Below are 14,017 nucleotides of genomic sequence, written 5' to 3'. Positions count from 1 at the left end.
GTTTCCCTTAACCTGTAATTGTAAATGACACTGAGGCACACCGAGGTTTCTTCTAATGGACATTGTGTAATACTTTCATATGCAGAGGATAAATTGATTATACGCACATTATAAACATCACCTCCATCAATTGTTATTGTTTTATTGTTATTATTTTAACCAGGATGTAGGTCAAGAGAATAGGGTGCCAGAGTAAGGATAGGAAGCCGCTGCATTTTGGCAGTTTAGTACAAATTGACTTTCTTCTAGGTTTGCGTCTGTAGGATTCTTTCACATTATCTTTCCCACCATTCCTACTCATGAATGCATCCATGTTGGACACACACACACACTCACACACATGTGCATACACATGCACACATACACAGGCACACAGCCTTGACTTAGGGATGTGAGTTGAACTAGAATCAATGGTAAAACACCTTTATTAGTGAGCGTGATAATGGGAACCAAAGAGAAGGACCAAAGCCAGCAGAGTACATCATTGAAGAGTATTTTCTGTGTTGCTCCTTATCCACTCCATGTCTTAATGTCTTCTCCTTTAGAAGGGGGGTAACCATAGTGCCTGCCTCAAAGGTTACATCAATTAGTATCTGCAGAGCACTGAGAACAGGGCTGGGCACGTTGTGAGTACCGTAAGTGAAGGTAGATAGATAAAGAAAACATGTAAATCTGGAGCCCAGCACATAGCCCATCTCTATATGTATTATTCAAGAAGATCCATTCTTAGCTGTTGTTTGAAAAATTCCTCAGCCCCCCGCTTAGAGGAGCCCTCAGTTCAGGGTTCTTTTGAGGAACAGCTGCTGGGTAGTGCTGGTTCCCCATTTATCACCCTCTCCACGTGGTGCAGGTTTTAGAAACCTTGTAGGGAACACTGAAATTGAAGCAAGTATAATCTTCATCGAATCTGGGTAGTACCTCTCCATCACGAAGTTGGACTAAGGCTTGAATAAGTCCAGCCTATACAAATGTAAAGATACCAGCTTCCTTCCTGAAACCAATAGACCAGTGTGTTGCAAACAATTGTTGATAGTGACCTACAGTAAGAGAAACATTTTCTACTGTGAACCAGTACACAGGCACGTAGATTTATGGCTGGGAAAAAAAAAAATCATCCTAAAACAATATCCTTACTATATACAACACACTGGGATATTTTCTCTTTCTTCTATTTCATTTTTTAAAGTGTTGTTTATGACTATTCAGTTGATTTCACAATCCACCAACAGGCCATGATCTACCCTTTAACAGACACCAAGTCAGACCAAAAGCATCTTTAGGAATGGGCTAATGATCAGAAATGGAATCCTATAAAAGACCCTAAAAGTTCTTTAATGGAAGAAAGATGACTATTGATTTGGGTCTGTGTACCCATGTTTCATTCTCCTTGAGAATTTAAATTGCAAAGATAAATTCTCACCTTCAGGTGTGTTTAAAAAAAAAAGTGCCTTTGCCTCATAAAATAGAAGTAATGGCACACCAGGCGGCATTCTGGGACACACAGATTTCTCTAGGACAAGTAATTATACTGAGGATTATCCAATTGAACTCTGACTGGGCATAACCATGTAATGGAGTGTGGTGGAAACATGGATGTCAAATGTTTCTCTTGGGCCCTGTTCCTGAATTGCAAAAATCTTTGAAAGGCACTGACACTTTAAAATCTGTGAGCTCTTTTGGCAACTGATATCAAAATAATTCGAGGTTGAGGTCTCATTCCTCCTGGAAAAGTTTCCATGGCACTCTGGTTTCCTGTATAACAAACATCACCAATGCCTTACTTTTGCATAGTACTTGGCAATTTATGAAGTGTTTTAATGCATATTATCTCAACCTCATAACAATCCTGTGAGGTATACTGGGCAGGTATTTTCATACATTGCATTTATGACTGTACTGTCATTTAAGACTTAATGGTTTCCATTTTCATTGTAAAGAGGGATCATTTTGAAACATGTTGTTGGCTAATAGCAAGAGACAATGCAATGTGGGAAGAACACTAGATGTGGCCTCAAAGACGTGAGTTAAAATTCACAGTGTGCTAATTACCAGGTGTGTGTTCTGGGGGAGGTCTCCTAAGCCCTAGCCTCAAGTTACATTTAGCAAGTAAAGAGGCATAAGTTGTGCTCACAAGTGGAAGATTTATGTACTGGAAAGTAACATGAACTTGACTGTCACAAAGACCTGGATTCAAATCCTGACTTTGGCACAAGTTCTGTCAACATAGGCAAGTGGTATAGCCTCTCTGAACCTTAGTTTCTTCATCTGTAAAATAGACATTACAATGAAATATCATTGGCCAATGAAAACATTCTAATTGATATATCATACCTGCATCCAACTGCCTCTAATTTATTCTATTTAAGAGCCAGTTTTAAAAAGTAAAGTCTGCCCTCTGTATCCACAGCTCCTCATTGGGACATTCAACCAAGCATGGATCAAATTCAACCACATGGAACCCGCAGATACAGAGGGCCAACTGTACTGGCCATATTATGTAAGGGAGTTGAGCATCTAAGGATTTTGGTATCCATGGGGGATCCTGGAACAAATTCTCCATGGATACCAAGGGATGACTGTAAATCTAAGTCACTTACCTACTAAAAATCTTCCATAGTTTCCCATTGCACTTCAAATAGTGTTGTTTAGAGCCTGTGCCCACTGCTGTTCCTGCTGCCTGAAATGATCACACCATCACGACCCCAATCCCACTCACTCTCATCCTGTAGGTCTCAGTGTAAGTGTCACCACACAAGAGCCTATTCCTGGTCTTTAGAGGCCACAGATATAATTAAATGATTGTTTGTATAACTGTTTGTGTAATGTGGGCTCCTCCCACTGGAGTTTAAATTCCAAAATGGAAGGAATCATGACTATCTTCTTCATGGCTGTTACCTCAAAGCGTGGTCTCTGGAGTTACACTCTCTTCACTTGAATCCCTCTACCTGGGTAATTTTGGAAAAGTTACTACCCCTCTCTGTGCCTCACTTATTCTCCATAAAGTGGAGTATCTTAATGGTGTTCACCCTCATAAAGTTATGTGAAGATAAAATGAGAAATCTTATGGTAAAGAGTTATAGTCCAATGCTCAACACAGAATAATAGATGCTAGCTATTATAGGTGATAAATATTGGTTGAATGAAAAGATTAGTTAACTGAATGAGATAAAGTTTGTAAAGCACCACATACAAAGCCTGGAATAATAGTAGACACAAGATGTTAGTGCCATCCTTCCTTCATTATTGAGAGAATCTCTCAAGGGAAGCTGTCATCAAAAGAGTTCAAGAAACGTTAAGTAGACAAAGTTAGAATGAAAAAATATGGGAATTTATTATTATCCGATAGCCAGCTCATAAGCCGTTCATGGTCATTTCTGAAGGAGACAATTCTATGGACTCTTATCACTGAGTGTCAATTCTGGCAATGGGTTGGGAAGGGAAGGGAGCCTGTGGGGAGCTGAGGGTTTGGGACGACATTCATGGTATGGAGAGCAAGTGAAAGTGGCATACGCTGTGTGGAAGCATCCAGGAGCACTGGAGCTTGATGACTGATACTTGATGACTGAGGACTTGGAACAAAAGTAGTAGGAAGAGCTGGGGCTCTGCAGACCTTAGAAAACTGGAAGTAGGAAGGGAACAAACAAGTTCCTACGGGAGTTTGAAGAAGAAAAATAGAGGTAGTGGGAAGTCTTAATCTGTAACCGGACCAAAGGATAGAAAGAAACTTCTTGTGACAAAAAGCACAGAAGTAAGGGTTAAACCAGTTCCTCCTGGGCTACTGGAGATGTTCCTTTGCAAAATGAACTAGGAGCGAGTGTGTGCAGAAATTAAAAGAAAATTGGATGACTTTCACAGGTGTTGCAATGCACTGAGCTTGCCTGGTGTGCTGATGTGGATAGGGTTTGACAGCAGAATTCACTGGGACTTTGAGGTGAAGATCATGAAAGATCATAACTCATCAAGGCAAGATGAGGAAGGTGAAGCCGAAGAATTGCCAGTAGGGATTGACTACAGATAATAGTTTAAGGAGGAAGTTGATGTTTAAATAAATACATAGTTTTTTTAAAAAATCCATCAAGAATACATGAGACCAAGAAAAGAGATCTTTGATCTTGTTGTCCAAAATTCAAGGTAAAAGTCTACTTATTCACCTCAACGTAAGAGACAGGAACAGAGGTGTACATGACAAGCTTTGGATCTGGTAAGACTCATGTGTGCTCTCTCCAATCAAACCTTCCTACTTGCAATTATTCCTCATCTCTATGAAAAGCCCACACTGGGGACTTGACTTCTCAAGCACAGAATACCATTTGGCAGCCGGGAAGGAAGGAGTTAAAGAAACATGGTTGTGGCACAGCTGGGAGCCATTAACAATTAAGTTCTTGGACAGAAACCCAGCAGGAAGCTGACAAGGGGCTGCAGAGACACAATGGCCTCTGAAAAGTAAAAACTTGATTTAGAAATGAATGAGCTGCCTTTACCAGTGAACCTTCAGCAAAACCCAAATCCCCTAATTAAGAATGAAGAGCAGATATTGGTTAAGAGTTTATATTATGCCTTGCCATAAATCAGCATTCTTAATAAGAAAGATAATGAGTAAGTTAATAATTTCTGAAAATATATTTTTAAAAACTACATAGGATAAGAAAGTGGTCTTGACCTGACTTAAAAATCCATAAACATAAGATACCTTAGTGCTTTCAGCCATTTGCTTCTCAGTTCTGTTTCCTTTTTTGATGGCAAGAAGTTTGATTTTGGAGATACACTAATAAATCTAGTACTTAGAGTGATATTATCTCAGAGTTCCCAGGTCTCATGCTTTTCAGCTCATACTTTCTCCCTGCCTCTGATCCCCTCACATGAAAGACCCCATCTTCCTACTGATTTTTCTTGTTTCTCTCTAGCCCAACAGGATTCATACTAGACATCCATGATTCTCTAATATTCTCTGATAAAATTTCGTTCATGATAAATTTGCAGAAACCTATGGGTTACTCCAGCCAATCTTCATTTCTTCTTTCTCCTACCATCTCTAGTCCTTACATGTATGTTTCATCTCCACCATCACTATTGACCCAATCTGATCATGTTGAGTTTGTCACTTTATTTCATGTTGTCTTTGAGCCATTCAGTTGTCTAATGTATAAAGCATTACCTTCTAATAAAGGTTTCAAATCACTTGACAGCAGGGGAATGCCTCATGATTCATGTTTATCTTCTGTACTGCCTTATTCAGTGCAATTTACACAATAAAACCTAAAGAGTTATAAGTCCTTTTAGAACTGAATGAGCACCTCTACATAACTGAAAACTGCCTAGGCTGTTTGAGAAGGTAGAGGTAGAGAAGGAACAAGAGAGTACACTGATATATAAAATAGTAGGCCGGGTCAAAAAACCTTCTCTGTATAAGACTCTTAAGGAGAATATAATATAAAAAGTCAAATGGAGGAGTATTCCGATAACATAATTTACACTTGTTTACATAAGACTTAAGATGAAATGAATACAAGAGTGAGAGCCATTTCCTTACTTGATCACCATTACTACTGGTTAGCATAGCACCTGACACAACAGAGGAACTCAGTCATATGTGTTGAATGAAGGAATAATAGAAAATAATCAGTCAATGGTAATATCAATAATTGACTAGATTAGCCAGGAAATATTTCCCAGATACATTGGGGAAAATATTAATTTAATGATGGGAGGGGACATAATTTGAGGCTTCACAAGGAATGAGATTACTTAGGCAAAAGTTAATGGCCTAAGAAATCATAGGGAAGAGAAGGTTGTAGAACACCTTTCACTTTTTCTTTTTAAGAGAGAGGGTTAAGGGATGGTGTAGAAGGGATGGTGATTATGAGCCCTAGAAAGTTGTGAGCATTGGAGAAGTGAGTATAAAGAGAGCTGGGGGTAGAGAATAATTTAAGTTGATGGAGTCAGAACTTTCAGAGCCTATCAGGAAGTTACAGCAATTAAGAGGGATTAACCCAGACAGATTATTTGGATAGTCTATCAGGAACAGGAAGATACAGGGGGAAAAAGGGCTTGCTTGGGTTTAATGCTATTAGGGAGTATCATTTTCTGGGACCTAGTCCTACAGGCTTCTGTGATGTTAAAATCAAGCTGATAAGTCCCTGGAGGGCTTAGAAGCATTTTACTGCCCTCATTTGGAAGGTGAAGTCATTGACCTCAAATCCCAGGAATGTGTTACTTTGTTCTCTTAATAATAATAATGAATTTTCCCAGTGCTAGCAATACACAAATGCAAGATGCCTGGAATGAGTTGAAAGTGCTCTGCAAAATGGACGGTCCAAACGATGATTGGCCTTGGAAATCTGTGCCAGTGAGACCAGCTTCCATCCAGCCCAAAGAAGTCATCTGACGAGTTTTCACAGCTGAATAAGAGCTGAAAAGATCAAAGCGTCCCCTGATGTTTAGGTTGTGTCGGGAGCAAAAAACTAGATAAGGAGCCACATTTCACCAGCACCAAGAATCACACCCCTTCTTCACCTCTTTGAAATGTCAGTTGGAATTTTGTAAGTGGACATAAAGGAGGATGTAGCTATGCTAGGCAACCATCAATTCATGATGGATGGTCAAGATATTTTGGAATCCGTGTAAGTAGCACAGATACTCACCATTTCTGTGATAAGGTTTTTATCTTCTTTTGAGAGATAGTCGCAAATTTTAGCAGAGTTCTTGGCTAGAAGGAAAATACGACCTCACATCTCTATCAATTTTGACTCATATTCATTTTTCTGTATGAATCTGACACACATTTGTCAAGGAAAAAATATTTTTTTTATAGAAGCATTTTTTAAAATGCTGTAGGTAGGAATTGGCTGTGCTTTCTAATTAGACCCTATAAAAAGCCAGTTCCCACGTGAACGAAAGTTCCCTTGGGTTACCAATAGCAGGCCTCGTTGGAATGTCGGGAAATTCAGGCAGAATCGTTGGGGCCAATCTCATACCATCTGCTCAGCATCCTCAAAAATCCTATTCCAGAAGGCAGTTCTTCGAGTTTTTAGGCATGTTTTTGACTTCACTCAGTGTGGCTGATAAAAATAACCTTCATATTTTGAATCACAATTCCATGCATACGTTCCTAAAAAAATTTCAGTCTCTCTAGTCTCCCTCATTGTCTGTCTCGCAAACTGTACTTAGCTGAGAGAACCAGTCTCCTTCCTTAATGACTGTATATTAAGAGATGCTGTCATCTCGTTAAAGAGTGTGCCAAGTGGATGTCTTCCTTTGATCACTTGTCCTCTGTTCCTGTGGACTTAGAGTTGCAGCAGCCTCTATTGTTTGAGTGATAAGTCCATATCTGGTGAACAGGGGAGTTCTTGCTATCAGGGTGAGAGGAATGTCTTTAATTATTTATTATCTACTTTCTGTAAACTTAACTCAAATATAGCAGGCAGCAAGCAGAAACCAAAATGATGTCTTGTTAAGATTCATAGTGTTTTCTCTGAAAAGAACATATTCTTTATCAAGGACTGAGAAAGTGTCCTTTTCCCTTTTCCTTCAGCATATGAAATATTTACTTGTTAGGCCGCCTCTGAAATAACCGTTTTCCATAGAGCTGTAGTGGCCCAGCCCATCAGTGTGCTGGTTAATTAAGTGTGACCTAAACCAACTTGACTTGAGCTCTGCATTAAATGCACAAAACCCATTTGAGCTGACCAGCAGTAGAAGTGGTACTCAGAGAAATTGGAAAGGATTTCTCCCAAATGCTTTCTACTTACTTACAGCACTCAAGTAATGGTTGAAGATTAGCATATGACATGACAGATTACATTAAGTCATGTCTTTGCAGTGCTTTATGACAGCACTATCACATTAGCTTCTTAGCACTGGCACATGGAGGCATGCAAATGTTTTCAGACCCTCTTATTCAAATCTACAAGCTGACATGGCAGCCCTGATATGATTATTAGTCATTTGAGAGACTTTAATTCATGTCATCAGATAACAGGTTCTGCTAAAAGGTTATAGAAACTGTCTGCTTTTAATGAAGCTCTCAAAAAAAGACCCTCAGAAACCCTGTTACACACCAAGACCCTTGGTTTGACTTTATTGACAAGATCCCCCTAAGAATGAACTTGAGTGGAATAGCTAAATAGGCATCCAGACATCGGCAACACTGTCTGTTTTTCAGAGAAGACCCTGTGGGACGGTTGCGGTGATCTCCCCTCTCACCACACTCCCTCCAGCTCATTCTAATTTGACTGTAGCCTCCAGTACACAGCATGGATGATGACCCTTAGACATTTTTAGAATCTGATATCCAATATGAGTCTTACAGGCATAAAGATAATTATTCCTAGAACATTCATTACAGTTTGGGACTCAGCATTGCCATAGCTCACAGTAATGGTTTAATGGTGTCTGGCCAAGCTTGGCATGACTAAGTGGTGATGTGATTGAAGACCACTGGAGTTTGTAATCCGTAGTTTGTTTGCTGTAAATCGGTTTTGTAGTCAAATGCTTTGTTTTATAATGTGGTGATCTGCACTTAGGCCCCCATAGAACCTGCCTTTTCAAAATGCTTCCACATAAATCAGTGGAATTTGGCACCAATGATGATCTTGTCAGAATGAAGGAAGATGGCACTGGGAAGATGGACTGGTGTGCTGCAATGACGCAGAGCACCACAGAGAGACCTCTGCAGGTGAGAAAAGTGTTTCCTGAAGGATCCAAGAGACAAAGCATTTCCCAAAATCTGGAAAAGTGAATGCAAATGCAATTTTTCTTTCTTTTTCTTAATTTTTTTCTTAAGGTCCAAAACAATGAATACTCAAAAATCATTGCTGGAGAGCTTCTTAAGAGCAGAGAGTAAATGTATTGATCAGTCTCTAAAATCTGTTTTGTTTTTCCTTTTTTTCGGTTATTAATGTTCAGTGTCAAAGTGTTCATTCAGATCTCCGGAGTACAGAAAGACACATTTACAGTTTAAAGTAAACTAATTTATAGTCATTCCACTAAGAAAATATTCAAAATTATTTGATGTGTGGTTGATTTCATTTCTTTCTATGCAGAGGTGTTAACATATATTGCCTTAACTAAATTATGAATTCAATGTTATTCATATTACATTTTTTCTCTAAGTTTCTTTTCCTTGTTTCTTTTCGATTTAACAACTTTTTTGAGATCATGTAGTATATGGTCTATCTCTGTCCTTCCTTGCAGCTTTTCCTCTAAGCTAAAGTATAATATTTTCTAAAGTAATCTTGGCTGAAAAGGTGAGTAACATACCAAACATGGAGAATATAAAGGGGCATTGATAAACTATCATGTAAACAAGTTGTGATTTAACTAAGAGCTTCTCTTAAAAAATAGTCTGAAGAGAGCAAAGAAATCAGAAAAAGGCATTAGATTATATAAATCAGATCATTCTCTTCCCTCCCCTTTCCATCAGCCTCTTTTGCCCCTTTCACACCTGCCAGGCTGTGGTCACTAAGGGCAGGGGCACAGTGCGTGTCTGATGGGAGATGGCTCTCTGGAGAATCTCATGGCCGGCAGGAAAATGCTGCTGAACACCCCCCTCCCCTCCATGGTTCTTTTCTCTCTGACCTGCAAAGCAAGTTCCAGATGGACACTCCAGGTGTGCAAGCATGTAGTGAGCATCTGAACTAAGCCAGACGCTGTTCAGCACTAGAAACTCAAGCCGCATGTGCAGCACGTGTCGCCTGTTGCTCGCTCCACTCAGGTTGCAAAGCAGGAAAGGTGAGTCACTCTCTTTTCTGCAGCCTGATTTGATTTTGTGAAATTTCTAATTTCTCCACATTATAGAAGTGATAGCCGGCCTTCCTTAGTACCCCTAAACTCATTTTCCATTTTGGTTGATGTCCCTTCCCACCTTCTAACACTTTCAAGCAGATTTTATGTTTCTTATTTCAATTAGAGCTGACCTCCTTTTCACTTTTAATAACACCACACTAAAAAAAACATTTTTTTCTTTCCTCTTTTCAATGATTTTTTTCCTGAAAATAATTCCTCTGGGTTCCAGGTAACCCAAAGATAGTGGTGTCTTGTTCACCTTTATATGCCTGCTACCCAGCACAGTGCCTGATACGTGGCATATGAGCTATAAGTGTTTAGTGACTGGATAAATGAGTAAATAGAGAAATAACTTTGGAAACTATCACAACTATACAGAAAGCTGTATTCTCATTCTTGGTCACATTCTCTTTTGCCCCTCCTAAAAAAACAATGTTTCTCTATTGACAGCCTTTTCTGCCTCCTTATTACCCTCACTTTACGTATGTGTGTATGTATGCATATATGTATGTATATGTGTGTATGCATGCATGTATGTGTGTATGTATGCATATATGCATGTATGTGTGCATGTATATGTGTATGTATATGTATGTGTGTATGTATATGTGCGTATGCATGTATGTGCGTATGTGTGTATGCATATATGTATGTGTGTATGTGCGTGTGTATGTGTATATGCATATATGTATATGTGTCTGTGTATATACGTGTGTATTACATGTTGACTTCACTTTTAATGTTTCTTCCATACCATAGATTAGGAATTTAGTAATTTTTGATGCATAGACACTTGCCCGTGGATTGTAGTAAAATTATAAGTTATGTACAACCAGCTACTGTTGGTATTTTAATCTCCTCTGCCTCTTTGGTGTAGCAGCCACCACTGGAACTTGGATCTAGTCACTTACACAAACTCCCCTTTGATACTGGTATCCGATCCTCCCAATATTTTTGAAACAAAGGACCGAACAAATGTTCTGAATGTGTTCTTGGCTCACCTGCCTGTTCTGTGGGCCTCAGAGATGAAATGCTGGCTCTCTGGTCTCCAAAACATATAAAGAATATACAAATAACTTAAGAATATCATTTGGATGCCAACATTTAATATCCCACAAAATTCTCACTGGCTTAAGCCAATTTCCCAGCACAGTGTTCTCCCATTTCTATTTCTCTCCATCTCAGGGTTTTCAAAGAAAACAAACATCTGCATCCATAGATTAGAGCCCTCCCATAAACACATGTTCCTATCAAAACCAATCAAAATGGAAAAAAGAAAGAACAGAATATTATACATTTTTCTTTAGATCTAATGTCTGATTTTCATTAGGTTTAACCTTATTTCTTTTAGATCCTAGGCAGTGACCCAATATTTATTTTCCTGGCTGGGCCCTGTTCTCGCCAAAATTTCCCTCTGGCTCCTAGCGGCCTTTCTGAGGAGTTCAAGGCTCTCACACCCCCTTTTCTCTTCTGCTGCCCCTTGGAGACATACATTCGTCACATGTATCCTTTTCATCTCAGAGTTAATTCTGAGCCCTTTCTTTCCTTCTATTCACAACTTCTTAATTTCTCCCTTTCTTATTGGATTTATGACTCAGTACTTTAATGTATTCATCATATAATGTCTTTGTAACTCATTTTTTCTAGTAATTTGCACTGGACCATATGCTTTCTGCTGCTGCCTCCTATTATATTGATCTGTAAAGCTTCTGGGGGCAATGATTAGCATGAAAGAAGCTCTGCAAATGAAAGTTATATTGTATCCTATTTGTTCTCTTTTGAACAAAATATATTTCAGAGTTCTCGAAGTGTTATCAGATATTCTTTAATTTTTCAGGGTTTTGTATGATTTCAGTTATATATATACATATATATATACATATATATCTGTGTGTTTGTATGTGTATGCCTTTTTTGAAACTCAAAACAAAACGTTGTTTTTTAAAAATTTGACATAAACTTGAAATTAATACAGTCCTCAGTTGTATTTTGCAGCCCACCTTGATCCTCAAAGCCAAAATGTCTCCTAAATTCCTTATAAGGGAGCTTGAACCACATAGCAACTAGCTTGTGTGCAGGGCATGGTTTCTGTTAGATCTGTCTGATCCATTTACATAGGTCATATGAGATAACATATAAGCTAGTACTTCAACTGTAATGATGGTACAAATACCAAGGTAGGAGTCAAATACCAGGGGTGGCACTCACATCTCTGACTTCTGATCTCCTCAGGCATAAAACAAAGACGACACTAATGCTTATCCCTAGCAACGTCCTGAGGATCACAGGAGAAAACGTGTGCAAAAACACTTTACCAATAGAAAAGAAACTTACGAAATATTGATGAATATTTTTTAAAAGGCACAATGTAATATTCATATCCTTTGTTCTTAGTTTATACTCTTTGTTCTTTGGATCTCACAGGGACTAAAGCATGTTCCTTTGCATTCCATAAACAAAGCTTTGGCCAGGGTTATTTGTGCTAAGAAGTAACATGCCACATCAACTGAAAGATATCAATCAACCAAAATTATACAGTGCCACTATTTCTAAACAAGATCTTAAAACAATCTGTGGCTTTCCACACTCAACAAAAGGATACAATCAATAAGTAGTCTGGCAGTCCCTAAGTCTGGTCTTGCATGTGGAATGCTGGGAATTTTGTATCCCCAGATCATTTTAGGAATTAACCTTAGGCCCAGTCCATAAACCTGAGGATTATCTTCCTTAACTGTGAGAGGAGCCAGCAAAGATAAGCCCCAGAGGGAAGGCTGGGACAATAGTTTAACTGGGTCTCTGCATCCAGCTCTCAATATGACCCTGAGCCTGTCTGTGAGTCTACGAGAGAGATGGACTGAGCCATAGGGTCGGAAAGTCTGTATCAATGGAACCCTGAGTTCAAAGCAGCGTACATGGAAGCCCATTTTATGAGACAGATACAGTTGAAACTCCTGGAGTTGAAATGGGAATGGGTGTCTAAAGCCCTGCTCACAGGAGCTCTGTTTAACCCATACCATGTCACCTTCTGCTTTAGAGTCCATAAGGCACCTCAGAAAACCATTGGATAAAATGATTTGCCATATTCTTCTGGCTTCTTCCTAGGAAGACCTTTTCCTTCTGTCTTTTGTCATCCAAGGCCTAGCTCAAAATCTTTTCTGCTTTTTCTCTTCTAATCTCAAAGTTTTCTCCTCCACACTTTTTACTTTGGAAATTTAAGAGATATGAAAAAATAGAAAAACAATAAAACAAATGCTCATATTCATACCACCTAATATTAGTAACATTTTGTTTTATTTGCTTTTAATACTTTTTAAGAAATAAAATTTTACATATATATTTAAGAATATAAATTACACATAAATATATAATATTACTTGTATATATTTATTAAGTAATAAATTATTTAATTTAATATTAAATAATATTTGTTTATTTATTTCTCTCTCCCCAGAGGCAACCATTATGATGGATTTACTGTGCATCCTTCCCATCTATATTTTAATACAAAAACAAAACAAAACCTATATATGCTTCCATAAATAATATATGACATTTTTGCTCTGATTTTATAACAGATATAATGTTCTGTTTCTTGTTTTTTTTTTTTTTAATCCTTCTAGGGATTATGCCAAAAACATAGCCAGGTTGATTATTTTATTAAACTGTTGTATAGTTTTTCTTCATATGACTATTCCACATTTTATTTATGCATTTCCCTATCTATGATCTTTTAGGCAGTTTTTCCCCTCCATTCAAACAATCCTAAAATATGTACTTTTAGACCTTTTTATAGCTGTCTCTCTACTCTCTACAGCTATAAGAGTCTCTCTATATTGTACACCTAAAAGTGGTATTGTTGGACCCTAAGTTATTTGTTTACTTTACACAATTTACTAGAGGCTGCCAAATTCTCTCCAAAATGTTGTTAACAATTCAACTCTTAGAGTTCTCAGTATTTCATATTCTTGACCTCTTAAATTGTTTTACATTTTGATTAAGAAAAAATACTAAAGAAGGGTTCTTAAATTGGGGGATTATAATTTTTATTTGAAGATTGTAATTCAAATTTCTTGGGAATTCCAATTCAATACCTTGGCTTATTTTCTGATTTTGTTGTTGTCTTTTTCTTACCTTTTAAAAAGTGCTTTTTATGTATTCTGGAAGTTAATTGCTAATCAATTGTCTATCATATGTTAAAAATATCTTCTCCAGTCTCTCATCTTTATTTTATCTT

This window comes from Hyperoodon ampullatus (genome assembly GCF_949752795.1).
Source record: "Hyperoodon ampullatus genome assembly, chromosome: 2".
Lineage (NCBI taxonomy): Eukaryota > Metazoa > Chordata > Mammalia > Artiodactyla > Ziphiidae > Hyperoodon > Hyperoodon ampullatus.
This window is presented reverse-complemented; position numbering follows the sequence as displayed.